The 26,720-nt window shown below is 37.3% G+C and overlaps 1 long non-coding RNA gene across 1 annotated transcript in view; it reads right to left on the minus strand.

The window, feature by feature from the left end:
- The window catches only part of LOC120581647 (uncharacterized), a 190,147-nt gene that overhangs the window by 158,271 nt on the left and 5,156 nt on the right, over window positions 1-26,720 (minus strand). The window contains exon 2 of the long non-coding RNA XR_005647361.1: window positions 4,380-4,458. This is a non-coding gene — a long non-coding RNA (uncharacterized LOC120581647). The remainder of the gene's footprint in view (window positions 1-4,379; window positions 4,459-26,720) is intronic.

The raw sequence follows: 26,720 nt of genomic DNA on the forward strand, positions 1-26,720 counted from the left end.
CTTAAGAACTGCCTCTCAAGATAGAGATTCCAAGTGCTTCACAGGGTATCACCGTTTAACTCTCAGCATTTTATAGACAGGGAAATATCATCGCTAAACCCATGTGAAGTCTTCCGGTTATAAACAAAACATCTGCAGCTGCTTAGTTCCCTTGGTTGATTCATCCATGAAGTGCAATGACCAAAATCTTGGGTGGAACCCTTGTAAAGCTCAGTTAGAAGGGCTCTGTTTACGAGCCATTTATCTGCAGCCCCAGTTAGATGCGATGTCTCCTGAAAGGAGGCTCCGATTCAGACAGTGTCCATCACCCCACCAATCAGCCTTGTCTCTCCTCATGCCTCAACATGGCCCCTCCGCATTCACCAGGCCTTTCTCCTTTCTGGCCACCCTGCCTCCTTGCCTTTCCCCAAGTTCCTCTTTCCACTGCGATTTTTCTGTTCCCCTCCCTTCCCTCTGCAAGTCAAAGTTTGCCTCAATTCCCCTAAAGTCCCAGTATTTTTCTCAACTGATTCCAGTTTTCACGAGTGTCTATGTAGCTGAATGACTGCTCTTGAAAGCTATATTTTATAATTTTGTTCACAATTTTATTCAGTGTGATACTCGAAGCTGCTCAAAGGCAGGTAATGCAGGTATAGCACTATATAATGTAAAAAGGTCTTTTTTCTATTCCAAGTGTAATACTTCCTAACTGGGTAATCTTGGGCAATGCACCTAACCTCTATGGACATTCATTTTGCATTTGAAAGATGAAAAGTCATACAACTGTAATTTTCTGCCTTACATTTTTTAATCACTTCAGTTTTTAGTAGCACTCAATACACTTGATGACTGATAGACTCCTATGAATAAACACAAATCTATACCCAGAGTGAAAAATAAAATAAAATACCACACATACATCCCCCACCCACCCAACCCTTATGGGCAATGTGAGTCACCAGAAATAGTCCTTCTTCTCTTTTATTTCTCTTATTTTCAGCCATACCTTTTTAAGTTGTAAAAAGCAGTGTATGTCATATACAGATAATAGTGTCAATTTTGAAATATTCGCTTATATTTTTAAAAGTGTTCAGTTGACAATCTTCTTTAGGCCACAACTTCAAAAAAGCAATCACAGTGAGAAGTTTGTTGTTGGTCAACAGGACAGGTGATCGAAGGAGCCGCAAATATCTTTTCTTTCTGTACTGCTGTATCAGTGGTTCTCAAACTGTGATCTAGCAATTCCTGGCAGGAGCCCTATAGGACATCCATGAAGTCAAAACTAATCTCGTAATGATGTGTCACTTGACTTTTTCACTCTCATGCTCACATATGTGCACAGTGCAGTTTTCCAGAGCTTATCATGAAACGTGATATCACCACAGCTTGAATGCAGAAGCAGATATGCAAATTCGGCTCTCTTCTGGTAAGCCAGACACTATAGAGACTTACAAAAATGTGGGAAAATGCTATGGTTCTCACTAGTCTCTTTGCTTTGGAAGAATTATTTTTCATAAAAAATGTCATTTATGTGGACATGTAATAGGCTTATTATTTTAAATAAAGCAATAAGCAAATTTTTCAGGTCAAATTGCTAATGCGGTAAATATTAATAGCTATACCCCACATACGAAAGGTCGTTGAGGTCCTCAATGACTTTTAAGTGTACAAAAGAGTCCTTATACTAACACACTTGAGAACTGCTTCTCTACTTCAGTAAAGATGTTAGATAAATATTTCCCAATTGTGAGAAATAAGTTTAACTCCATCCTTGCTAAGATGTACGAAAAGTACACTCACAGCAGAATATGACTATCTTTTGATATCCCAAACACCAAGCATTTTCTCCCAAGGATGGCAGTAAGGTCCACATGATGCTATCGCCTCTGTTTTCAAAGCTGCCCCCACCAAAGGCTCTTGACCATGAGTTAAGTAGAACAAGATGTAGGGAGGGAAAATGCTCATACTAGTACCTCTGCTCCATGAGATCGGTTCAGGAATGGTGCCCCTACACTCATCCCTTATAATACCATGTATATTAGTTTGCTAAGGTGGTCATAACAAAATACCACAGACTAGGTGACTTAAGGAGATTTAATGCTCACGATTCTAGAGGCTAAACAATCAAGGTGTTGGAAGTTTGGGTTTCTCCTGAGGCCTTTCTCCTTGACTTGCAAATAGCTTTCTCCTTACTGTGTCCTTACATGGCCTTTTCTCTGTGCTGGAGCATCCTTAGTGTCTCCCTCTTCTTATAAGGACAACAATCCTATTGGATTAGGATCCCACCCTATTGGCCTCATTTAACTTAATCACCTCTTTGAAGACCCCATCTCCATATGCAGTCACCTGGATCAAGGCCTACCCATATTGCCCTCATTTAACTTTGCCTGTTTAAAAGCCCTATCTTCAATATGGTCACATTTTGTGGTACTGGAGGGCTGGGACTTCAAAGACTGAATTTTGGAGGAACACAATGCAGTCCATAACACCATAGTAGGAAAATCATGCTCTTCTACCTCCTCATTTCTAAAGGCTTATCTACCTTGCTACAATCTATACTAAGTCAAGTGTATGTAGGAAGCACTTTGAGTTCACATAGCTCAAGTTCCTCATTTTACTAGTCAGATATAGAGAAGTGAAGTAATTTATCTAAGGTCACACAACATACTACTAGCTAATATAAAGAAGCTATGCTTTTAATTTCTAAATATAGTCTTATTTTCAACATATTTAGGGAGTACTTTATTCAGAAAAAGTCTATGATAATTTTAAGAGAACATTATTTAAGGACTGCTTGCAATTATTTCTTTTATAAAAATTTCTTAAAATTATCATGCCCCAACTTATTTCTGTATTTATTTAGATGTGTAGAGAGAATAAGGGGTGAGGGGTGGGGTACATGAGTTTGTTTGTTTCTTATATTTGGGCTTGCCTACACTGAGGCATAATTATGCTCAAACAATCCTTGCCAAGTGTTTGAAATAAAACCCTTTAATCACAAAAAAGCAATAAACAAAATACAAAGAAACTTCTACTATGTAACCTGTTGAAAACCAGCTGCCAAGCTTCTAACTCTCTCAAGTCCTGCTAACCAGTTAAAGAGCTAAAAGAAGGCTAAGAGAAGGTGGAAGCAGGTGGAAGGGCCCTGGCTGGGAGGTGGAATGACTCAGATGCAAGAGGTTTGTTCCTAGATCACACAGCATTAAGACGCCCCCAGTTTCTTCAATATTTGATAGTCCTTCCTTCTCCCACAATGCACAGCTGATGCTATGTCATCTGACCCTGTGAGGCACTAACTGCCCTCACGTGGGCCCAGTTCTCCTTGGGAAACCATTACCATAACATGAGCATGATATAAAGTCTTGGCAATGGTAATGCATACAAACTAGATGGAAATTTTCAGAAAACTTGCCTTGTTTTATTAATCTAATGCAGGGGCTAACAAACTACAACTTGCAAGCCAAATCCAGTATTTTTTTTATTCCTAGCCTTTTAGTTAGGGGAAAAAAACTTGTGACATGTAAAATTCTACACTTCATATTTCAGTGTCCATAAATAAAGTTTTATTGGAACACACCATAGTCATTCCTTTATATATTGTATAGGGCTGCTTTACTGCTGCAATGGCAGAATAGAGTAATTATGACAGAAACTGTATGGCCCACAAAGCATAAAATATTTACTACCTGGTCCTTAACAGAAACGTTTGCAAACATCTGATCTAAACTGAATCTCCCACTCCCAACACAGAGCATGTAAGGCACATGTTTCAGATGTTAACATCTGCATATTTCACCCTGGGAAACCTTAACGATTTAGCAAAGCATACCGATAACAGCTGAATTTCGGATTTTGTAGGACATGCTAAACCAGAAAGATTTAGAATTCTAAACCTCGTTTAGAATTGCCAGAATACAGTGGTTTGAAACCAAAATCCTCTCAAGTGAGAGAACTGCTTTAGAACATTCTGTTTAACTTGTAGGTGGGGACCATAACAGGATGGTTAAAGTCATGCTAATATGTAACTATTGCATTGGCACAAGAGTTGAAATATGAACTTTTTTCTTACGTCACAAAGCTCTAAGACAAAAATCCCACCCGTCCCATCCATCCATCCTCACTTTATCAGTAGCAACTCACTTCCCCACCCCAAACAGATTCAAACTGTCCAACCCCCAGAACCACCTTGTTTCAGGAGATAGATACTTAACTATAAAACAGGACAGCAACATCAATTCCTTTCTCTGAGCTCTTCCTGGCAAGAAACTAGTGCCATGGACCAAACTGATTAACTGGAATAAATATTCTGACATCCAGATAGGGCCATTTACAAATGGAATTGCTCAACATAGCTTCTAATAAGAGTATCAAGAGCTTAAAAAGAGTAAATCTAAACATACCCCCTGTCTGCAGGTCTCGAGAACAATTCTCTAGATGAGAAAGATGGGCGACGATCTCTTTATGGTGATACTCATGATCCTGCAATAGACATTATATTCAGTTAGCTATCTTAAACAACACAATGCAGGAAAATAAATTTATAGTGAATTTGATTATTCAGAGTCTTTGCCTGCTTCTTCACAATATCTCCTTCCATGATGTGCCATGTTTATTCTTCTTACAATGAGAAGGAACTACTAAGCTTGTTTGTTAATTCTTGAACCAACCTGGAACATCACTGAAGCTGTAACCATCGAGAGCTAGAAAACCAAGTGATAGAGTGAAGCTTCTTTGTGCTAAGCTTTGTATTAATGTGGCTCGGGTGAGAGCTATGGTACTTTAATATGCAAAAACAACTCACAAAAGTGACATACATTAATTATAATGGTGCATCTACCACTGGGATGGACCTTTGACCCAATAGCAAATTGAAAGCAGATTCAATAGAAGTTCTGCTATGATTCAGACCCATGAAGAGTTAAAGAAAAAACAGAGACATGTTGTGGTCTTCTAGTTTTTTTCATTTTTTTTTTTCATGATAAAATACATCCTAGGGTCTTCTGAGAAATATCTCTAATTATTGCCTCAACCATCTTGGGAAATATGACAAGGGCTTCTAATTCTAGTTTTCCACAGCAAATAAATTCTTACCTTCTAAATTGTCTTTTACTCAGAGCATATAATTCAGTTTTCTTAATTTCTGTCTTATAGAGAAGCTAAATAACTCATCTCCAAGATTCTTTTAGATTGAGGTTTAATGATCACAACTGGATATTCCTGAATTCAATTGCATTAGTCCAAAGAGAAGCAACTAGGATTCCCAAATTTAACAAATAAAAATACAGAACATCCAGTGGAATTTGAATTTCAGATAAACAACAAATATATTTTTAGCATAATTGTTTCCCATATATAAGGATGTCCAAAATAGTGCATGGAATATCTGTAAACGAAAAATGTAAATGTTGATTATCTGAAATTCATATCTGTCTGGGCATCCTGTACTTTCTCTGATAAATCTAGGAGCAACTTTAATTCAAAATGCTTCTTGCTGAACAAGTAGTGGGGAAAATATTTTGTGACTACGTTTTGCCTAATTTTGGAAAGTAAAAGTTCTTAAAAGCTCTGAAAAAGACCAAAATACCTTTAATCCTCGGTTCTCCAATCTATGAAATGTGAGGTGTGCTATCTACATGTTGCATGGGCCTGCAGTCAGAGGTTATTAAAAGTAATGACAGTCCAGTTATGATACAAAATAAACTGCAACATCCTTGATTTTTTAACTTCCGTAACTTGTTGGTGTATATATCTTACTGATTAGTGTAACTAATTTATAATACATACAATATATAAGTGAATTAACTGAACGAAAACTGTTTGGGTACTTTCAGTTCCACTCTTGGCCATTAGCATGAACTATCAGGCACAGCTCAGCAACTAAATAATGAGAATGCATTTTCTCTTCAGCTTTGGTGTATTTTCTCTAGCAAATAAATCAGTTTAAAACTCATCTTGACACTCTCTCACCCCACCATTTCAATGTGTAGGGGGAAAAAAAGAAAGGGATTCAAACCAACTAATCCAATTGCTTTCTCAAGATAGTCTCCTTAAGTGTTGCCTTAGACTATGTCTGACCCCTTGAACTCACATGGGGGAGATTAAGGCAGAAAAACCTAGCAGTTCAAATTGTCACAGCTTCCAGAATTGGTAAAATTTAATCTCTGAGCCTCCCTAAGGCAAATAAGGTTGAACAAAATAACCAAAGAATAACATGTTGAAGAACGGTTTACTTTTAAAGACTGAAAATGGCCCAAATACCAAACATTTAGGAGGGAAGAAGCTGCCAAATTTCAAGGTTATCATATTAAGCTACCAAAGCATAATGGCATAGGGAACTCATCAGGGAGATGTGAGTTGAGTACAATGCAAAAACAAACAAACAACAAACTTAGAAAATTAGGTACAAGGAATCTTTTGCCTTGGATGGCTTTAGCCAATCTCAAGGATATCATGGTGCACCCCACAATTTGTCTACCTCAGAGTTACTTTCATTACGCATGAAGTGGATCTATTTTTTAATATTATTGATTGGCTTGAGCAAGTCAAAAAAGAATTAGTCCTCTGAATAGTCTCCTGAATGTTCAGCTCAGGAAGCCTTTCCATGAAGTTACGAGCCCCTTAGTATAACCCCCTGAGCAGGCCATAGAAGGCCTAAAACCTGGCCTCTCCTTGAGAAGGCCTTGGACCCTCATTTAATTTTCATACCTGAAAAAGTCCATTGCTAGGGCATTTCAAACAATTAAATGGAAACCAGGATACAAATATATGAGAAGAATGAAAATTCTCAAAATGGTGTTCGTATTCAAGAATTACTTGGGGAAACTTGTTATAAGTGCAGATTATCATTATCACAGAGATTCTGATATGTAGGTCTAAATTTCTCTGGGTTTTATTTTGTTTGTTTATAATACATATAATATTTATTGATTATGTACTATTGGCAATGTAGTATGTTAAGCAATGAAAGTTTAGAAAAATAAGTTATACTATTCCCTCTCAAAAGTTTACCATCATTAGAGCATTTTATTTCTCAGAACAGACCTATAGGGGACAAGTATTAATCCTGCTTTACAGAAGAGAAAATGAGGTCCAAAAAGACTACAGAATATAGTAAAAGGCACATAGCCAGTACATACAGAAATCAAGTCCAAAAACAGGTAAGTTCATTCATTCAATCATTATTGTTCTCAACTCTTTCCAACTACTTTCCTCTTAGATCCCTCCACTCTGCCATCCTGTGCTACTTAAAGTTCTCTGAACCTACTAGATACAATCTCGTCCCAGGACCTTTACTTTTTCTTTTCTCTATGCCTGAAACATTCTTCTCCATTATCTCTTGACTCATTCCTTCAGTCTTTGATCACATATCACCTTCTCGGTGAGATCTTCAAAGACCATATTATTAAAAATTCACAACCCTCCCCTCCCCGGAGCACGCTGTCTTCCTTTCCTGTCTTCTCTAGTCCTCCAAAGTGTGAAGTTTAATGGAGAAAGTGAAGACACTCCATCTATGTGTAACACACTAATCATTCTGAGTGATTTACATGTGTTTATATACATTTAATTGTTTCTTGCCTGTCTCTTCCCAAAAGGACTTGTTAAAACACAGATACCACCCCAGAGATTTGACTTACATGATGCTAAAGGTGCTGGTCAGCAGACCATTTTGAAAAGCCTTGCCCTAGGGCAACTGTTTTTACCTGGGATGATTTCGTCCTCCAGGGAACAGTTCACAATACCTGGAGATATTTTTTATTGTCACAACTGGGGTTAAGGAGCTACTTGGCATCTCTGGAAGCAGAAGCCAGGAATGCTACTAAAGATCCTACAATGCACAGACAGCCCCCCACAACAAAGAATTATCTAGCCCAAAATGTCAACAGTGCAGAGGTTGAAAAACTCTGCCCTAGAAGAACACTTCTCAAACACTATCATGCATCAACAACTAGAGGGCTTGTTAACATTTGCATTGTCAGAGTGCATCCCTAAAGTTTCTGATTTGTTAAGTAGGTTCATTGTGGGGCCTGGAAATTTACACTTCTACTAAGTATCCAAGTAAAGGAGATGCTATTGGTCCAAGGCTTCTGCTTGGAGAATTAAGTAAATACTCCATAAAGCAGGGATCTTTGTCTCATTTACTTACTGTTTCCCCAGCAACAGAGCATGGCATAGTATGGTCACTCAAGTTTCTAATTTTTAAATAACAGATCCCTCTCCCCATCCCCATAAGGCGATTCTGACACCAATGATCCTTGCATGACACACTGAGAAAAAAAGAGTTGTTTTTGTTGTTGTCGTTGTTTTGAGACTCCTTCTATTCCTGTCGACTTTTCAGTTCATTTACCACCAACCAAAAAGTCTTATGAGAATTCATGCATTAGCCCAGATATCTGCAGGGGTGGCGTGAGGGGGTGTGAGGGAGAGTATATTTAGATTACATCTCCACTGTAAAATGTAAGATCCCTACCAAAGAAAGGAAGTGTCCAAGGCAAGTGCCGGCATTTTCTATTTATTTATGATAGAACTGCCCTACAAACTACCTGTCAAGCAATTTCTGTTTTCAAAAAGGCCAGAGAATTAACATGCACAAGCAAGCAAGAGCGTGCACGCACACACATACACACACACGCACACGCATACACACACACTTAGTTCTTAAATCTGATGCTTAAATGAGGTCCATAGCATTTTAATACAGTGAGATTTGGTGAGTCTTCTTGAATGTACTTGTGCTTCCATAACCACATATATGGCAGTTCTAAGATAGTATCTTCCAGGTGCTGCCAATTATCTCTCCTTACATCATTTTCTGGGGAATATTAAATTCGGTTCCTTTTATCCTGTGCCCAAGGCCAACGATGAAGCAGTTGATCTCCATAATTCAAACATGTCTGATATCTTAGATTCAATTGCCTGTTTAAGACAGGCATTTAATGAAGAACTGGTGAATGAGAAGTTTAATGGCTAAAGTGAAGACACTCCATCTTACAAATCTCTTTTTACTCATGTGGAATCATCAGCCAGTGTTATTGATTTACATTTACTGACTGGGCTTTCTATTGTTTTCAGATGTTGTATCCCTAGCTAGTGCCTGCAGGCCATTAGTTTTAGGGCTGTCCTGAAAAACCCAGCCTGCCCTATGAATTAAGAATGCTGACGTATTCATGATAGGGTGGAGAATCCAACTCGTTTCAAAAAGTGAAAAAGTATTTCACTGATTGTCTTCCTCTTATAGCAATGAGAATCTACAGAGAAATAATCAAAATCTTAAAAAAATAAACATGGTCCACTCCATCGAAAAAACACATTACTGAGTTATAATTTACATGCTGTGGGATTCACCTATGTAAGTATATAATGTAATGATTTTTGGTAAACTTACAGAGTTGTGTAGCTATCAGTACTATATAATTTTAGAACATTTTCATTATCCCAAAGAAAAACGGTGAGCTCATTTTCAGTTAACAACTATCAGCCCCAGTCAACACTAATCTCTCTGTCTCTATAGATTTGCCTTTTATGGAAATTCCATCTAAATGGAATCATTCAATATCTGGTCTTCTGAGCCTGACTTCTTTCACTCAGCATGTTTTTGAGGGTCATCCATGCTATAGCAAATATAGGTATTTAATTCCTTTTTATTGCAAAAACAATATATTTATTGTACAGATATATTACAATTTGTTTATCTGTTCACGAGTCCACTGATATTTATTTTGTTTCGGCTATTATGAATAATGCTGCTATGAACATTTGTGTATAAGCCTTTGTGTGGACTTATTTTCATTTCCCTTGGGTAGATTCCTAGTGTAGAATTTCTGGGTCATGTGGTAAATCTATGTTTAACATTTTAAGAAAATTGCAAACTGTTTTCCAAAGTGGTTTTACCCTATTACAACTCCACCAGCAATGTATGTGGGTTCCAGTTTCTCCACATCCTCTCCAATGCTTGTTATTGCCTATCTCTTCTACTATAGCCATACATGGTTCACTCTAAATGTTGAAATAAGAGTAATTTCAAATTTATATTTGTACCACAAGTATAAAAATGCACTTAACATTCATTGAGGGTCTACCCTGTATAATGTTCTTTAAATATGTTATTGTTAACACATTATTAACTCAATGAGATATTATTCATAGTTTACAAATAAAGAAATAAGGCTCAGAAAAGTTAAACATTTACCCATGGAATTCCAGCAAGTAGGTGGCAGGATCTGAATTCAACACCAAATGTGTGTGGCACAAAACTCAAATATAAGACTTATTTATGCAGAAGACAAGACATATTTAAAATACAAGCATGGGCTTCATCTTAGTAATCATGGCAAAGACACTTCTGTTAATGTCATCAAAAGGAGGAATCAACGGACAATAAATTCAACTGCTTTGAATAACTACAGATTTTTCTTTGTAGAAACTATACTGAAGTTCTAGAGAATAATTTCACTTTGAAATTTTCTCTTCAACTGACAAATCCCATAGTTGTAATTTTGATTCAGGATTTAACTAGCAAGATATTTATGACAATCAAAACTCAAATGAAACATATTTCATAGCAATGAAATTGCTGAATGGTTTTTATTAACTGTACTGAATCATTTGCTACTATCTAAAGATGTGAATTCTGACAACTGCTGTTCATGTCTGAGTGCTCAAAAAACATTTATTGTCAGTTTCTGGCATTCCGTCTGTGATTGAAGAATATTGATGCTTCATCTGTCTTGTATTCTATTACAAACAGGCTGTTGGCAGAATGGTGGTGGCCAGTGTCAGTGGATGGAACCACTTCAGCTCAAAATCTGTAACTCACTTTTCTCTGGCTGTTATCTCTTGACCTGCCCATTCTTCTACCACCAATCATGACTCCATCTGATCTGTTCTTGTCATTCAAAAGAGCATTCTACTCCTTCAAAGTCTTGCTCTTTTCTGCCTTGGAGATGCTCTAAACACTGACTAGAAATGCTCTACATTTCAGAAGGGGTACCTACCTTTATTCCCTTTGGATTCAATATTTATCTATTTGACCAAGATGGTTTGCTAATGAATATTCATTTCCCTGTTTTATTTTAGACTATCTGGTGATGTAGATTGTTGTTGCTCAAAGTATGATCCACAGACTGGCAATATCAGCCTTCCATGCGAACTTGTTAAAAATGCAGAATTTATGCCTCATTCCGGATCTACTGATCAGAATCTGCATTTTAACAATCTAACAATCTTCCCAGGTGTTCCCTATGTGCTAGATCTTTAACTTCAGCTAGCATAGACTACCAGGTCTAACCACCAGATTGAGAACCTCACATTACCCAGCTGAAAATCTACCCTTACTAGGAATCACAGCAAGGGACATTTATCATCCAGAAAGCACTCCTCTCTGCATAGGTTTCTTCTCTCTGACTCCAAACATACTATAGCCACTCTCTTAAACAACAACAAAAATCTCTTGACCTTGTTACCCTTATGAGGAGGAGTGAGCTGTTATTCACATTTATCTGCTTCCATTCCTAGCAGGAGTATTAAACAGCCCCATCCCGTTAAACCCAGATTTGCTTATATGACTTGCTTTGCCTAATGAAATGTAAGCAAAGGTAATATGTATCATTTTTAAGCAGAGGCTTTAAGTGTCAGTTGACGGCTTGCCCTCTCTCTTCCTCCTCCTCCCTTTCTTTCTCTCTCTCTCTCTCCCCATTATCACAAGACTGGCAATGAACCAGATGGAGGAGGCTCTGTCAACTTGAGTCCAGAGTGAAGACAACATAGAACAGAATCAAGGTGACCGAGGCAGGGAAAGTAGATTTGGTGTTGAAAGCCACAGAGATTGAAGGTCCATTTGTTACAGCAGATTTTAGTAAAAGCTGACTGATGATATACCTCGAATCACTATCATTTTTCTCTTTTTCAGTTAAATGAAAAATAGGAAAAAACATACTTAGAGAGAGGAGTTTTATTTAGAAGTACACTTACATCTGAATTCTCTATTTGGTTGTCCCCTTCTTCTCTGCCAACTCTACCATTAGATTTTTAATTACTATTCTTCTAATTTTTAGACTCCTCCTAATTTACACTATAATTTCTATGTCTTTACAGCAAGGATCAACAAATTTATTCTGTAAATGTCCAGACAGTAAACATTTTGGGTTTTGCAGGCCATGCTACTCAGCTCTACTGTGGTAGCATGAAAGCATCCTTAGAAACTATATCAATGAATGGGTGTGGCTGGGTTCCAATAGGGCTTTCTTGGTCTAAGATTTAAAATTTGGGGGTTATTCTTAACTTGTCCCACACTCTAATTCACTCCAAACTAAGCCAGGGATTAAGGACTCACAGAACCATAGAAATTTCACCTGAAGAGATAATAGACATCTTTCAACCCTATAATTTTATAGGTAAAAAAAAAAATCTGTGAGAGAAAGGTACTGATGTCTTTAATTTACTTTGAAATAAATTAAAAAAAAAGAATAAGATAGATTGATGAATAAGTAAAGAAATAGAGAGAGAGAGAGATAATAAAGTAAGGATAGTAAAATGTTAATTGTGGAATATGGATAGTGACTATATGGCTATTCACTGTAAAATTCTTTTAATCTTTCTGTATATTTGAAACTTTTTATAACAAGATGTCGGAGGATAAAGTGTGCAAAAACTAAAGTCTATATGTCTTAGACATAATCAATCGATTTGTGAAGTAAAAATTTGTGAAGTGCTCATGGAAATTATTATTAGAGTGTGAAAAACTGATCCAAGTAAGGCCTTGAGACACCAGCTCAAATCCTTTCATATTCATTCAGTAAGTACTTTTTGAACCCCTAATATAGTCTAGGCACTGAAATACCTTGTTAAAAACAAACAAACAAACAAAAGAAAACCTGGTTGTGGAACTTGTAGTCTAATGGGAGACAAAAACTAGTTAACCATTGGTGGTTTTGAAATTTTCTGTACAATTAGACACTTAATGTTCACCATGTTGTAGTTGAGCCTCATTTTTTTCATGGGGATTACAAACTCTTTAAAACACAGAGACCCGAGCACTGGCCTCAGTGCCATGTACATTGTACCCAACAAAAGCCTGCTGTCATGTTTGTTCATAAAATGAGAGCTCTTGATACTGGTATTGGAGAAGGTGTGGCCCGAGTGATGATGTACCTTCATTTATTTAAAAAGCAGACCTCTACCAACATGCTTCCAGCAGTTGTTCAATAGCTGAAGGCAAACGCTTTTACTTCTCTAAGTGAGAGTAAGTCTATGAATTCTTGTCTTTTCCAGACAAAAGAAAGCAACTGTCAAGATTATGCTTATACTTGACTTAATGTGGTGATTAAATTGTAAGGTATATAAACGTTGAATCACTAGATTGTACATCTGAAACTAATATGTATACCAAATATGCTTATATTAAAAAAAAATTTTTTTTAAAGAGTATGGTTATATAACAATATAATCAATCTTCATTACTCATGAAGTCTCTATTTGTGAATTTGCCTACTCAATAAAATTTATTTGTAACCCCAAAATCAAGACTTGTAGCACTTTCAAGGTCATTTGTGAATACATGCAAAGTTGTAAAAAATTGGAGTCACCCTATACACACATCAGCTTAGGCCAAATAAGGCGACAACTGCCTTCTTGTTTCAGCTCTTATACCATAAACAAATGCCCCTTTCATGGTCTTTTTAGTGCCACAATTTTCACAGTTGTTGTGCTTTTTGCTGATTTCACTGTTTAAAATGGCTCCCAAGAATAGTTTAAAGTGCCGTCTATTAGTCTTAAGTGCAAGAAGGCTGCAATGTTACTTACAGAGAAATCACGTGTTAGGTAAGCTTCAGGCATGAGTTATAGTGCTATTGGCCAAGAGTTCAATGTTAATGAATCAACAATATATATTAGATAAGGCATCTTTGAACAGAAACAATCATAAAACAAGGTTATATATTGATCAGTTGACAAAAATGTTGTGACCAGAAGACCAAGAACCTAACCCTGTATTTCCCCTACAGGCAATTGTTCAGAATTTTCTGATTCAGGGTTTGTGGTGTCGTATTAGACCAAAACTACTGTGAATAATAAGAATTAACTATATAGACAACTTTATACATTATTAGGAACTCCTATGACCAGCAGCTTCATGAGAGCCATTACTAAGCTCTGCCACAGGCCACTTTGTCCATGAACAGATAAGGCATGTAGCCAGGAAAACTGATTATGGGGGATATAAGCAGAATGAAGTAGTTGTCACAAGGCAACAAAGCTCCGTGCATGCCTGTCCAGAGTAGAAAATAAAGAGAAATCACATCATCAACATCAGTGAATTATTTCTGTGTTTTGGGTAGTCGTAAGGTACAGGCTGGTATACCTAGATACAAACACAATTTATGATGATCTGAAAGGTCACACTGAAGTCTGATTTTTTTTAAGTAACTCTCTAGGACACCCTGAAGTAAAAGACAATCAATCATGGAAACAGATGGGATATAGAATGTGCTGCTGTGTTGCAATTAGTAAAGAGGGATATGGATAAAGCAAATTCTGCTGAAAAGCAGAAACCATGCAAACAGCAAAGAAACCCTGTGGCCAACCAGAGCTGTAAACCGAAGAACAAATGTACCACTTGTGAGGCAGATACAAGACCAAAAGTGACAGAAACACCATCCCGGGTAATTTGCAGATGCTCAGCCCAAACAAGGAGAAGCATTAAGTAGCAGTCAAACACAAACTGAGAAATCAATAGGCCTGAGAATGTTCTAGTCATGAGTCAACAGGGTCACCTGCCCTTGTAATTAACAATTTTTTAAAAAGAGTTTTTGAGTTTGAGCTAAATATCTATAGCCCAAAGGGTAGATATTTATTGACATTAAATATTTGAAGCCAAAATCCACAATTCTAGAGCCTTGGAGATGGCCCAAAAAATCTTTTTGAATGTCAGGGCTGAGCGGCCCATTTGCAGTGTAAGTGGCTATGAGGCACCCAATTTATTTGCACATAGGCTAGTTTTTGTATTCCAGCAGTGACACACTGCCTTGCTACTCAAAGTATGGTCTAAGACCAGCAGCATGTGTCACTCGGGGGATTGTTGAAAATGCAGCTCCAACCTAGAGTTTCTGAACCAGAGCTTGCATTTTAATAAGACTCTCAGGTAATTCACACTTTAAAGCTGGAACAGCACTAAACTGCAATTAGGGTGACCGATCGTCTGGGGCCTGGTGTAAGTCCATGCTGTGGGAAACCTCTCAGTCTCAGGCAAATCTGGACAGTTGGTTACCCTATTTATCCCAATACCATAACCAAAGAAAGTTCTCAGTGGGGAGAATTGAGACTCACAGCCTCTTAGGGATCACTGCACCCTGAAACAGTTTCCTAGGCTTTATTTTGAAGGCACATTTGTTTTTGTGTGGTCCCCACATACAGAAAGTGAAACAAGGGTGGAAAGATGCATATGACAAGCTAAGACTTTGAAGAACACTCTTCTTCCACACCCAATCCTTTCACTCCAGGACATAATGGCCCATGGAATCTAGTGAAAATAAGCAGAAAGAGCCCAGGAGACATGCTCCAGGAGGCCAGAGCCATTCTGTAGGATCTGTTACATCATCACCAGACCTTTCAAAGCCAGAGTCAGCTGCCCTAGTGTGATGGTTCTCCAACTTTAGCTATATGAGAATCACCTGAAGGGCTTGTAAACACAGGCTGCTGGGTCCCAAGCTTGGACTAGCTGATCGAGGAGGTATGGGGAGGGCCCTAACATTTTGTATTCTTAACGTGTTCCCACGAGATGCAGATACTGACTTGCTGGGATCACACTTAGTAAACCACTGTTCTAGAGGGTCCTAGTCTTTCTATTCTGGGAAAAATGGCTTCCCTTATCCATTCCCTGTTCTCCAAAAATACAAAACAAAACAAAACAAAACCCAACAATGAAGCAATGTAGTATTCCCAAAAGCTCTCAAAAGCTTTTGCTATTCAAAAGCGTGGTCCTGGACTAGCAGCATCCAAGTAACGTGAGAGCTTGTTAGAAATGCAGAATCTCAGGCCCCACTGCAGACCTGCCAACATGGGCTCCGTATTTTACTAAAAGGCCCTAGTGGTTTGCTTGCACAATAAAGTTTGAGGAGCACTGCATACAGGAACTGTTAAGAGGTTGTTAAACCTGCATCCTGAGTAAAAATACAACTGCTTAATCTCCTCTGAGCCTGTATTCTATGCCCTACTCCTCCTTTTATTTATTTATTTAATTTATTTATTTATTTTAATTTAACCATAGAACAAGAAGAAAGTTCATTTCCTCAGAGCTATGCAGGTTCACTGGTCAAGTAGATAAAACAAGTTCCTTTTAACACCAAGAGCAGAAAGCTTTATTGCTGACAGTGAAGGAGAATTTGCACTGGCTCGAGGAACATAAGGTTTGCTCTCCCCAGGGAAGAAGTCACTCAGGCAAAGCCACCACAATCCACTAAGGACATCTGGACACAGTCAGCACCTGCAACCAGACCGCAGAATCCCTGCCTTTGTAACAGTTCCTATACCCTCCGAACTGAGGGACAGTGGGTGGCTGTAGCTCATGGGAAAGAAGGTTGCATTCCTACCTGTGTGGCTTACTAAAAAGCAGTGCATTCCCTTCTGCAAATAGGTAATGCTGCCATCACATTTTCTACCTCCACTTCAGTTTTGCCAGTAACGAGGCCACACACCCTGTGATTTCTTCTTTGGATTCCTTGAACTAGATACCAATTCTCCTGCAATTAAAAAAAAAAAAGTAGTAGCTAATATTTACAGAGCACAGGTTATTTTCCAGATATTGTCTTAAACATTTAACATCCATTATCTTATTTACTCCACATGACAACTCAGGAGGTAGCTACTTATAATTAGTCCCATTTTACAGATCAGAGAATTGAAACAAGAATAGCTAATTAACTTGCCCAAAGTCACCTAACAAGGTGGTTCCAGAGCCAGCACACAAATAAGACATTAAACCATCATGCTTGTCTTATCTTTCTTTCCATAAAATTCTAGGTTTTGTTGTTGTTGTTTTTTTTAATGGTAATAACGGAAAGGGTATTGCATGCAAGAGTGACCTTGTTGCACTGGACAGAATGTGCCTTTAATCGGTGTGCATCTTAGCTTCCTCCTGTGGTAGGTAAGATAATGAAAAGCTCTCTGCCTCTCACCAAGGTATTGTATAAGTCTGTGCCTGTATGTGTAAACTGTAAAAGCACCAGATGAAGACAATGATCAAAGGGATAATCACCCAAAATAATTCATTAATTCTCACGAGATCCTTGTGAAATACAGGAAATTGAGTTTGGATTAATTGTTGGCAACTGTAGAAATGTGGCATGCCAAGAGTCTATTTTTGTTCTTCAGGTGGGTGGAGTGGGGCTTCCTGATACAGAAAATTGACTCAAGAGGCAGAGGAAATGTCAAACTTCTCTGAGGAGTTGTAGGAGAAAGAGTAAAAAGGAACAGGACAATTCCTTTGTGTAGAGCAGCAATGATGAATGGATGGGGACTCAGATAGTTTGCATTTCCCAACCTCCTTTTCAATTAACCATGACCATGTGATTCTGTTTTTGACAATGGAAGGTGAATAGAAGTCATACATTCCTCCTCCAGTTCCACCCTATGAATATATCTCATGCATGACCCTCTTTCTCTCTTGCCACATTTACCAACTAGATGCAAATACCCAGGGTAATCTAGGAAACCACACATGGAAGATGGCAAAGTCTTTGTCAGCCTGGGTCCCTGAATGACTACATGGACCTACTGCTTCTCCCCACTCCAGGTATGCCATCATTCCACTGTTACCTTCATATTACACAAAATCTAATTTTATTAAGCCACTGAAATGTGGGGATTTGTCTGTTACCAAAGCTAGTATTACCCAAACAATTATGCTGATCAATATCCCCTTTACCCAAAAATCTGCCATATACTATGTTAAATATGTCACTCAGATTGTTGCAAATTCCCATGAGTAAAGATTCCTTCTAGCTTAGAATGGGGATATCTTCATAAAATGATTAGGGGAAATCTTACTCTTGTATGTGTGTTAGTCTGATTGTTTTCCTCCTAACTCCCATCTGGGATCAGCCACGCTGGATAAATGAGAGTTTTGATCATCAGTTAGAATATAACGAAAGATTCTGCAGCAAAGATGGAGGAAGGGTTTGCTGAGGAGGAAGACATTGGTCATTCTGAGTTCACCAGATTTCCAAGACTAAAACAGAGTCAGACAGTAAAGTAGGATGGCTCCAAAGAGAAGTCTCCCGACTTGACAATTATACTGAGACTGACCTCGGCAGGAGGGAGGAAGAAGAGCGTTGGAGTGCCAGCTCACTGAGGAGGCAGTTTCCAGATCTCAAGGGTCTAGGGACCTTAGTATGAACTTCACTGAAATATACTCAGGTATAGGAAGGCAAAACTTGCTCTAAATGTATTTATCTCAACTTTACAGATCAAGGAAGTACCATATTTGATTTACCCAAGGTCATGCAGTACAATTCATTTCCCAAACCTTCAAGAGTCTACGGTTTCCTGTTTCTCACAGTGCCTGAAGTAGCGAACTCTCTGCCCATTTTACCTTTTGCTGGGTAATCAGCTCCCAGGTTTTCCCCTACACCGTATGCCTGTCTATGAACCAGCAATTTAGAAATTTGAAACCAATAGAGAAATTTTGAGACATAGCTCAGTTAGTCACACATGTGGGAAAACATGACCCTGATGCACTGCCATTGTACCTACTCTTTTGTCCTTTATGAGCAAGAAAGACGATCACCAAAAGAAAACTGCTCCCAAAACATTGTGGCACCAGCCTTGCCAGCCAGGGAAAAAGAAAGAAGAAAGGCAGCTCCCTGTCCTTTGTTCTGGCAGTGCGCATTTGACAGGCTTTCACAACCTCAGCAGATCTCCTGGCAAGAACAGCAGTGAACAAACCCCTCCTCCCCACTAGGCATGGGTAATGCCTCCTGGCAAAGACCTCAAGCACATACATCTCTCTCCAGGCCCTTCTAGGGCTGCTGTGTGTCTGCAGAACAGATGGGAGAGTCTACTTGTCTGACTGTTGGCTGTTTTATTTCACTCAATAAACATTTATTGAGGCTCTACTTGTGCCAGGCCCTATGCTGAGGGATGTTCCATTGATGTGTGTGGAAGTGTGCATGCATTGATCTGCCCCAAGGAAACAAATGCTGAGAGAATACCTTGAGCGTATCTATCCCCTCAAACATCACCAAAATAACAGGTGGATAGTGAAAAGAAATGAATAGCCAATGGCACAATGGATCAACTGTTAGGAGAGAAATGGCATGGTCTATCTAAGTGCTTCTCAAACTTTGCACACAATCACCTGTAGACCTTGTTAAAATGCAGGTTATGATTCAGCTGATCTGGAGATGAACCCAAGATTCTGTGTTTCTAATAATCTCTCAGGTAATACTGATGCTGCTCATCTGAGGACCATACGTAAGGTAGTAAAAGGCTTATCTAATTTTCATGCTGCTCTGATTTGTTATTTGCTGTTTTGTGGGTAGGTAGGAGGTAGATATTTGATTCAAATCTACATGTGCCCATGAAGGAAATGAGTGTATGTAACTCACTTTATAATGAGCCTATAACATGTCAGTTACCTTGCCTATGTATTCAACAAATTCTCTCAGGTAGGTACTTTTATATCTCTTTTACAGGTGAGAAAACTGAAATTCAAAGCAATGAAGTAACTTGTCTCCAGTCCCCAGCTAGTAAGTAGTAAAGGCAAGATATGAAATAAAGTTTATCTTCTAAAGACTGTTTTACCTACTCCCCTAAAATGTCTTCTCATCCATTATGCTGATGCCTATCTAGAAATAGATTGTTTGAAGTGCCACAGACTTAGATATGGGAGTTACCTTCCTGTGGGCTTTGAAACTCAGTCAAATCTAATACGCGATTCTCTGCTCAGAAGCATTGCTCAATTAACCCAATTTTTAATAACATGGCTATCGTTAAAACCTCTAGGTGGATGTTAAAAAAAATAACACCAGTAAATTAGCTGATTTTCCCATTCTGTCAATGATCAGACAGCAGCAAACAGGTATCAGTATCTGGAAGGTGATGGATTTTTGCCACGTAAGAGCAAAACAATAATAAATAAAGGCCAAGTGTAAAATTCCTTCTGCCATAAGAAAAAATACTGTGAGGACTGTTTACCAGGAGGCCTTTGGCACAGCCCAGCAGTCTCTGGAGAACAAACGTATGATGATCGCCATGGCAGCCCAGCCAAGTATTCAAAATATATTGGGTTTCATGCTTAAAGAATTATGTTTATTGTTTCCTCTAATCAATTTCACTTCACAAAATAAAGAGTGATATATCACTCTTAAGTTCTCGGAAGAAAGGAGTGTCAGAAACCTTACAAATAAAGTACATGTTAAAGAAAATGGGTATAGAGTGGGTTCTTAACTGAAGAGAGGATGTATGGCCTACTCTTTAAGCTCATAGGAAATCATGACCTCGAAAAAGCACCCATGATTTCTCAGGAGAACAATTACTTAACAAAATCTCTACAGTAACAATGAATAACAGCCTGCCAAAGAATATAAATAGAAAAGGATTTAATATATATCTCATAGTCATGAGATTACTGGCCAAGGGAGTCTGGTGCTAATAAGATCACTCCTTCAACCCTCAAATTAAATTCCTCACAAAATAATATTTATATTACTATCTCTTATAAGGAGAGAAGATAATCCTCTATAATTTGCAGCTCAATTGGCATTTATTTTTCTATAAGGAAAATAAAGAACTCAAAATGATAAAATAATTCCATTTTGAAGTAGTTTTTAATATGCTGATATAACTATAGCTATGAATTTATAATGGGATAGTTTCCATGTCTTATATATAAATACAATGAATCTCTGATAAGAACGAAAAATGAAAATAACCTGAATTATTTCCCATCATTTTCTTATTTCCATAACTGTAGCCAATATTGGGCAGTTCTCAATCTTCTCTCTCTATTCTATTACTCTCAGGAATGTTGCTCAATAGAAAATTGAACCAACAAAAATGGAGAATTCTTAACGCATCATTAGGCCTTTGGAGCATGAAAATAGACAACATCAATTAAAAACAAGGGTCCAGGAATATATTTTCTACCTTCTGATTATTAAAACTAAAAAAAGAATAGGTTCTTCAAATATATGTTTATTTGTTAGCTCCATGTAATAATTTAAAAGACAACAGATAAAAATTGACAAAATGTATGCATTAATAAATACATTTAAGTAATAATTCCTAAAATCTGTCTATTTTATACTTTCAAAACCTATTGCACATCTATTATCATTAATATATAAAACTCCTATTTATAATTATGAAATATGCTGCCAATAATTTCATTAATTGTAAATCATTTTATTAGTTGTTACATTAGAGACACGTTTTAAGGAAGATATTAGAATTAGAATTGTGTAATTCACATGCCTCTGTTGGTCTAATTTTTCTACTCATCTAAAATGTGAGCTAGACACAATATTATTCAATTTTGATAGAAGGGGTTACTGTAAATTTGGTTAAATTATTTTTTCTTTGAAATCTAGTTTTTAGCGACCGTACCAAAATAATTCATGGTATTTTAAAATTATCAACACTGCAACACACCTTCTGGAATATCTAAAATTAAATAAGGACATTCTGATTCACTGCAGCAGTTTGAGGTTATGGTAACACCCATCTAGGCAGCAGTTCTGAGCAATTGCCAGCACATGGCGTGTGCTATGACTGAAGAACAGGATTTGTGCATGCATTTGTATTTACAATCTATGTTGATGTTATTACTGGGGTTGTGGCAAATTAGGAAATTAGAAAAATTCCTCTTTTCCTAATTACATTTTGAAAACTTATATAATTTTTTAGAAATGTGATTTTAGGTGAAAAAATTGGGAAAACGACCATGGAATTCTTCAATTGAGTATATAATAACTGAAGTTCAAGAAAACAAATAGGGAAATATTTATTTATTTATTTATTTTGGTTGGTTGTTTTGTCTGTTAGGGTATCTCCTGGTAGTGTTCTCAAGCTAAAAAATATTTTAATTATATTTCATTTAGGATATCTTCCTCGTTTTCCTCCCTATACTACTGCCCCATTGCTCTCCAAAATATTTTGCAAGAAATTGAATCGAGGTGTGTATCACAGTGTATCATGGTGTTTATCTTCTTGGATAGACCATTAATTCCAAGAGGTTAGGCATTGCGTCATTGGTTTGTGTTTGTTTGTTTGTTTGTTTAGTTTTTATTTCCTAAACCTAATATAGCTGAAAAAAGGATAGACACTCAATAAATATTTATTAAATGATTCAGTAGTGGCTGTGCTGGGTGTCATCTTCATATTTTTCTTTCTCTGACTCATGTCAGACCAAAGAAAAAGGCTCAGCAGGAAAAGTAGCAAATATTAACCATTTAGATTCCAAATCCATGAAAATCATTTATATTCATTGCCTCAAACAATCCTTTCAAGCTCATTGTGAGTTAGCAGACTTGGTTTATACTTTTCCAGCCAATCTTGTTGGCAGGTCAGCTACTCTGTTTCAGTTTGACAGCAATATTCCCATGTATAGATCTCATAGGCCCTGTGGCAGGCAAAATTTTGGCCTCCATATTTTTTACTCTGTTGTCACTCCTGTGAATATGTTACCTTACTTGGCAAAAGGGACTTTGCAGATGTAATTACAATTACTAATCAGTTGACTTTAAAAGAGGGAGATTATCTTGAATAATCTCCGTGGGCCCAATCTAGTCATACAAGACCTTTTCAATGAAAAAGCAAAGAATTTTCTCTGGCTAGAAGTGAAAGAGAGGTGGGAAAAGAAGTCAGGGAGGTTTGAAGCACAAGAAGGATGGAACCCAGTTACCGTTTTTGAAGACAGGAGGGTCCATGAGCCAAGAAATGCCTCCGGAAGTGGAGAACAATCCCCCGGTGACAGTCAGCAAGGAAATGGGGACCTCAGTCCTACAATCCCATGCATTTGAATCCTACCAACAACTTGAATGAGCCTGGAAGCAAATTCTTTCCCAGAATCTCCAAAAATCTCAGGCTAGCTGAGCCCTTGATTTTTATCTTTGTGATATCCTAAGCAGATTATCCAGCCAAGCCTGTCTGGAATTCTCACCCACAGAAATGATGAGATAATAAATTTGTGAGATTTTAATTTTGTGTTAACTTTTTAATCCAGTGAAAGAATACAAATACAGGCCCCATGGTCACCAAGGACTCCAGTGGGAGGTATCGGAAAGACTGAACACTTCATCCACAGTAATCATTATTTCTTTGTTGGTATGACTTTGCCATTAATCACTTATGTTTCTAAGCCAATCATATTGATTTGGAGCCTGTATTCATTTTCTATCACAGCCATAACAAATTAACATGAACCAGAAAATAAAGAGGCCAAAGCTGGTACTGAGAAAATTAAGAAATGTAAAAATCACATGGAAACTGAACCTTTACAATTTAAATTTTTACAATTATCTCTTTTAATTATAAGGATGAATGTATTGATGCCTGAAGCAAGAAAAGAGCCCTCTACACTAAATTTGACTTTTTTTTATTAAATTATTTATCAAAAGAATACTACAAGTGCCATTGTATCATTGAAATATTTCCTATAGCATTAAAATTAAATGCAGAGCACATTCACAGAAGCTATTAGTTTGGGACCTTCTTTTGTCAAACTCTGTTTTTCAAATATTTTAAAAGAAAGTCTTATTTTACTAGTGGAAAAATCTTAAGAAAGACAATATACTCGCTCAATACAAGACTGTTTAAACTATAGTCATTTCTGAGATCTGTACCATTTTTAGCACAGGAAGCAGGGGGACAAATGACCACATAACTCAGTGTTTAATGCCGAGAAGATATGGAATCTGCAATTAAACTTATCTTGCTCCCAACTCTATGCTAAGGTCTTTTATAAGGGACTTTATAAAACATATTGCTACCTAAAATTATGATTTTGTCTACTTTATTACAATATATGGCTCTTAATAGAATGCCAGCCACAAGGAACTGGTGACTTTGACTTCTTGTTCATTGATGGAAACCCAGCCTTTAAATTTGTGCCTGGTACATACTAAATTCTCAATAAATACTTGTTAAATAAAGAAATGATAAAAACTCAAGGTCAGCATCCAGCAGTTCTGATATACTGCTTTTATCTTCATTCATTCACTCACCAAATTGTTCTCATGTCTTTTGTTTCTAACCTTAATTTCTCTAATGTCTTCATTAAAACAGTGAGTCTCCCCCTTCTTTATTTATTCAACAAACACTATTGGCACCTTGGATATTCCCTGGTTCATTCAAGAGTAATTCACTCATTCACTTATTCATTCGTTCATTTGTTCATTCATTCATTCATTCATTCAACAAAAGAGAACAGTAAATGAGGTCAGAAGGGTAACAGGGGAGCAAATCACGAAGCTTTATAGGCTACCATAAGGTCTTAGGCTTTTAGTAAGAGTGAGAAGTGGGACGCCATCAGAGGACTCTGACATGATTAGTGTCATATTCTGATTACCATTTGAATAAGACCAACCTAGGTATTTTGTGAAGCAGCATTGTAAAAAAAGGTCATAGTCTGGAAGCTGTTAGAATACTCATGATTTTTGACTGCCCATGCTCTCATGTAATTCAAACTGGGTTCTGATATGAACTTTGTTAGAACACAGGATTAATTTTGGAAGTCTCGGTAAGATACTCAGCACCTATTGCCAACTGTCTTCTTTTTTATACTCAGTCCCTCCCCATATATAGGATCATAGGGCATTGATGCTGCAAAATATGAGCCCACCTGATTGCAATTGCTTCAGTTTATGTTATAGGAGCTTCCATTTTTCCCAGTCTTCGGTCAAGACTCATTGCACTGACATTTTATTTCAAACCTAGTGCTCTATACCATTCACTCTCACAAAAGACAATCTATAGCATGTTTATCCAAAAAAACTTAAAAATCACTGCCTTGAGAGAGAAAGAAAAGCATTTGCCAGGAGCCACTTAAGTCTCTTTCAAAGCCTGTGATGCCTGGATCATCCCACACTGAAAATCCCACTGGTTTTCAGGTTTCCCCAGTAACCACATTGGAGAAAGAGACTATGATAAGCTGCCTTTACCATATTTTTCTATGAAGGATCTCACCTTAGGATCTATCCACCTGCCCTTCTATACAACTTGAGCCCACAGGGCCATTGAACACCACTCTCCCCACCCATCATTTCCTTGAGGTGTTTTCCATTAAGGCAGACACTATGGATTCATGGAATCCCTGTAGCTCACTATCAATATGAATGCATTCATAGACATAGCATCTGCGTGATACTGAGGAAGTATCTCTACTATAGTATAGAGAACAGCAGCTAAAAGCTCTGAATTACCACTCCAATACTTTTAGTTCTGCAACTTTGGTTCACTTAATTTAACCTTGTTTAGTCTGTCTTTAATAGGGCAGAGTCTATAAACTATACTATAGTTTATAGCATAGTCTGTCTGTAATATGGGACTGCCAGGAGTGAGGAATAAATAGAACAATATGTATCAAGCATTTAGCACAGAGTCTGGCACATAGAAATCACTCAATAAAAATTAATTATTGTCCCTTAAACCATTATTCTTGCTGTTATCAGCACTATGAAGATGAACATGCATCTTCCAAAATGGTACCTGAGCTTAAGAAGCAGGCATTCTACCTTTATATCACATGACGGTAAAGATTATTTATTGGAAAAAAGTCATTCTAGAGTATGGTAGTATGGATTCACAAAGCAATTTTACCAATACCCTTCTTCCACCTCTTATATGCTTGTTTGTTGACACAGGAAAAACTGACTCAAGAATTTTAAGGTTCTTAAGATACGTTTGAAGTGATGGGCACCAAGTATAAAAGTGAAAAGCACCACGTACAAAAGGCAGGGGCAATGTGATAGATTAAATACTAAAATAACACCAAGGGCAAAAGTTCAGGTAGATCTTTCCTTGTTGTTTTTACTTATACAAGAATGAAGAAGAAAGACAATAAAAAGGATGAGGGGGTAGGAGAAGAAGAGAAATCAGGAAGGAATAAGGGAAAGTTAAGAAGTAAAATGAAAGAACTAAAGAAGAGGAAGAAAGGAAACAAATTGTGAAAGAGAAGTAAGAAGGAAGAGAGAGAAAGAAAAAGAGAAAGGAAGGTTACAAAAAGGCTGAGTCTACAGCCCAATATAATCCAAAAGTAGAAGCCAGGATCAGCATCATCAGACTACCAGAGATCATAAAGTACATTTACAATCTAACCAATTCTTCTTGCATTCCTGTGCCTCTTTTGTGAATGAAGATGTTTCTATCTTTAGAAAATCAAAGCTTAGACTTTTCTTGATCTTTCAGTTCCAATGACATCACTGAGAAGTTACTTGAGCCTTGTTTACATGGTTACATGCATGTCATCTCTACCCTGTTGAAGTACAACCTTGTAATTCACAAATGAAGTGAATACAAAGTCAAGTGTACTCAAAGATGTCCATTTTGTTAAGAACACTGGCCTCCTAGCAAAAGAGGGAAAGACTAGAATAACAAGCAATTCTAGAGATGACTCTGATGATACATCTTACTCCAATTATTTTGCTTTCATTTGCTACTATTTGTCAAAAAATCTGTATATCGATATTTAACATTCTTGATACTGCCACTTAATTATATTTCTAGATTAGCTTTTTGATTGAATGTTCTCTGTT

Source organism: Pteropus medius, unplaced genomic scaffold, assembly GCF_902729225.1.
Source record: "Pteropus medius unplaced genomic scaffold, Ma_sr-lr_union100, whole genome shotgun sequence".
Classification (NCBI taxonomy): Eukaryota; Metazoa; Chordata; class Mammalia; order Chiroptera; family Pteropodidae; genus Pteropus; species Pteropus medius.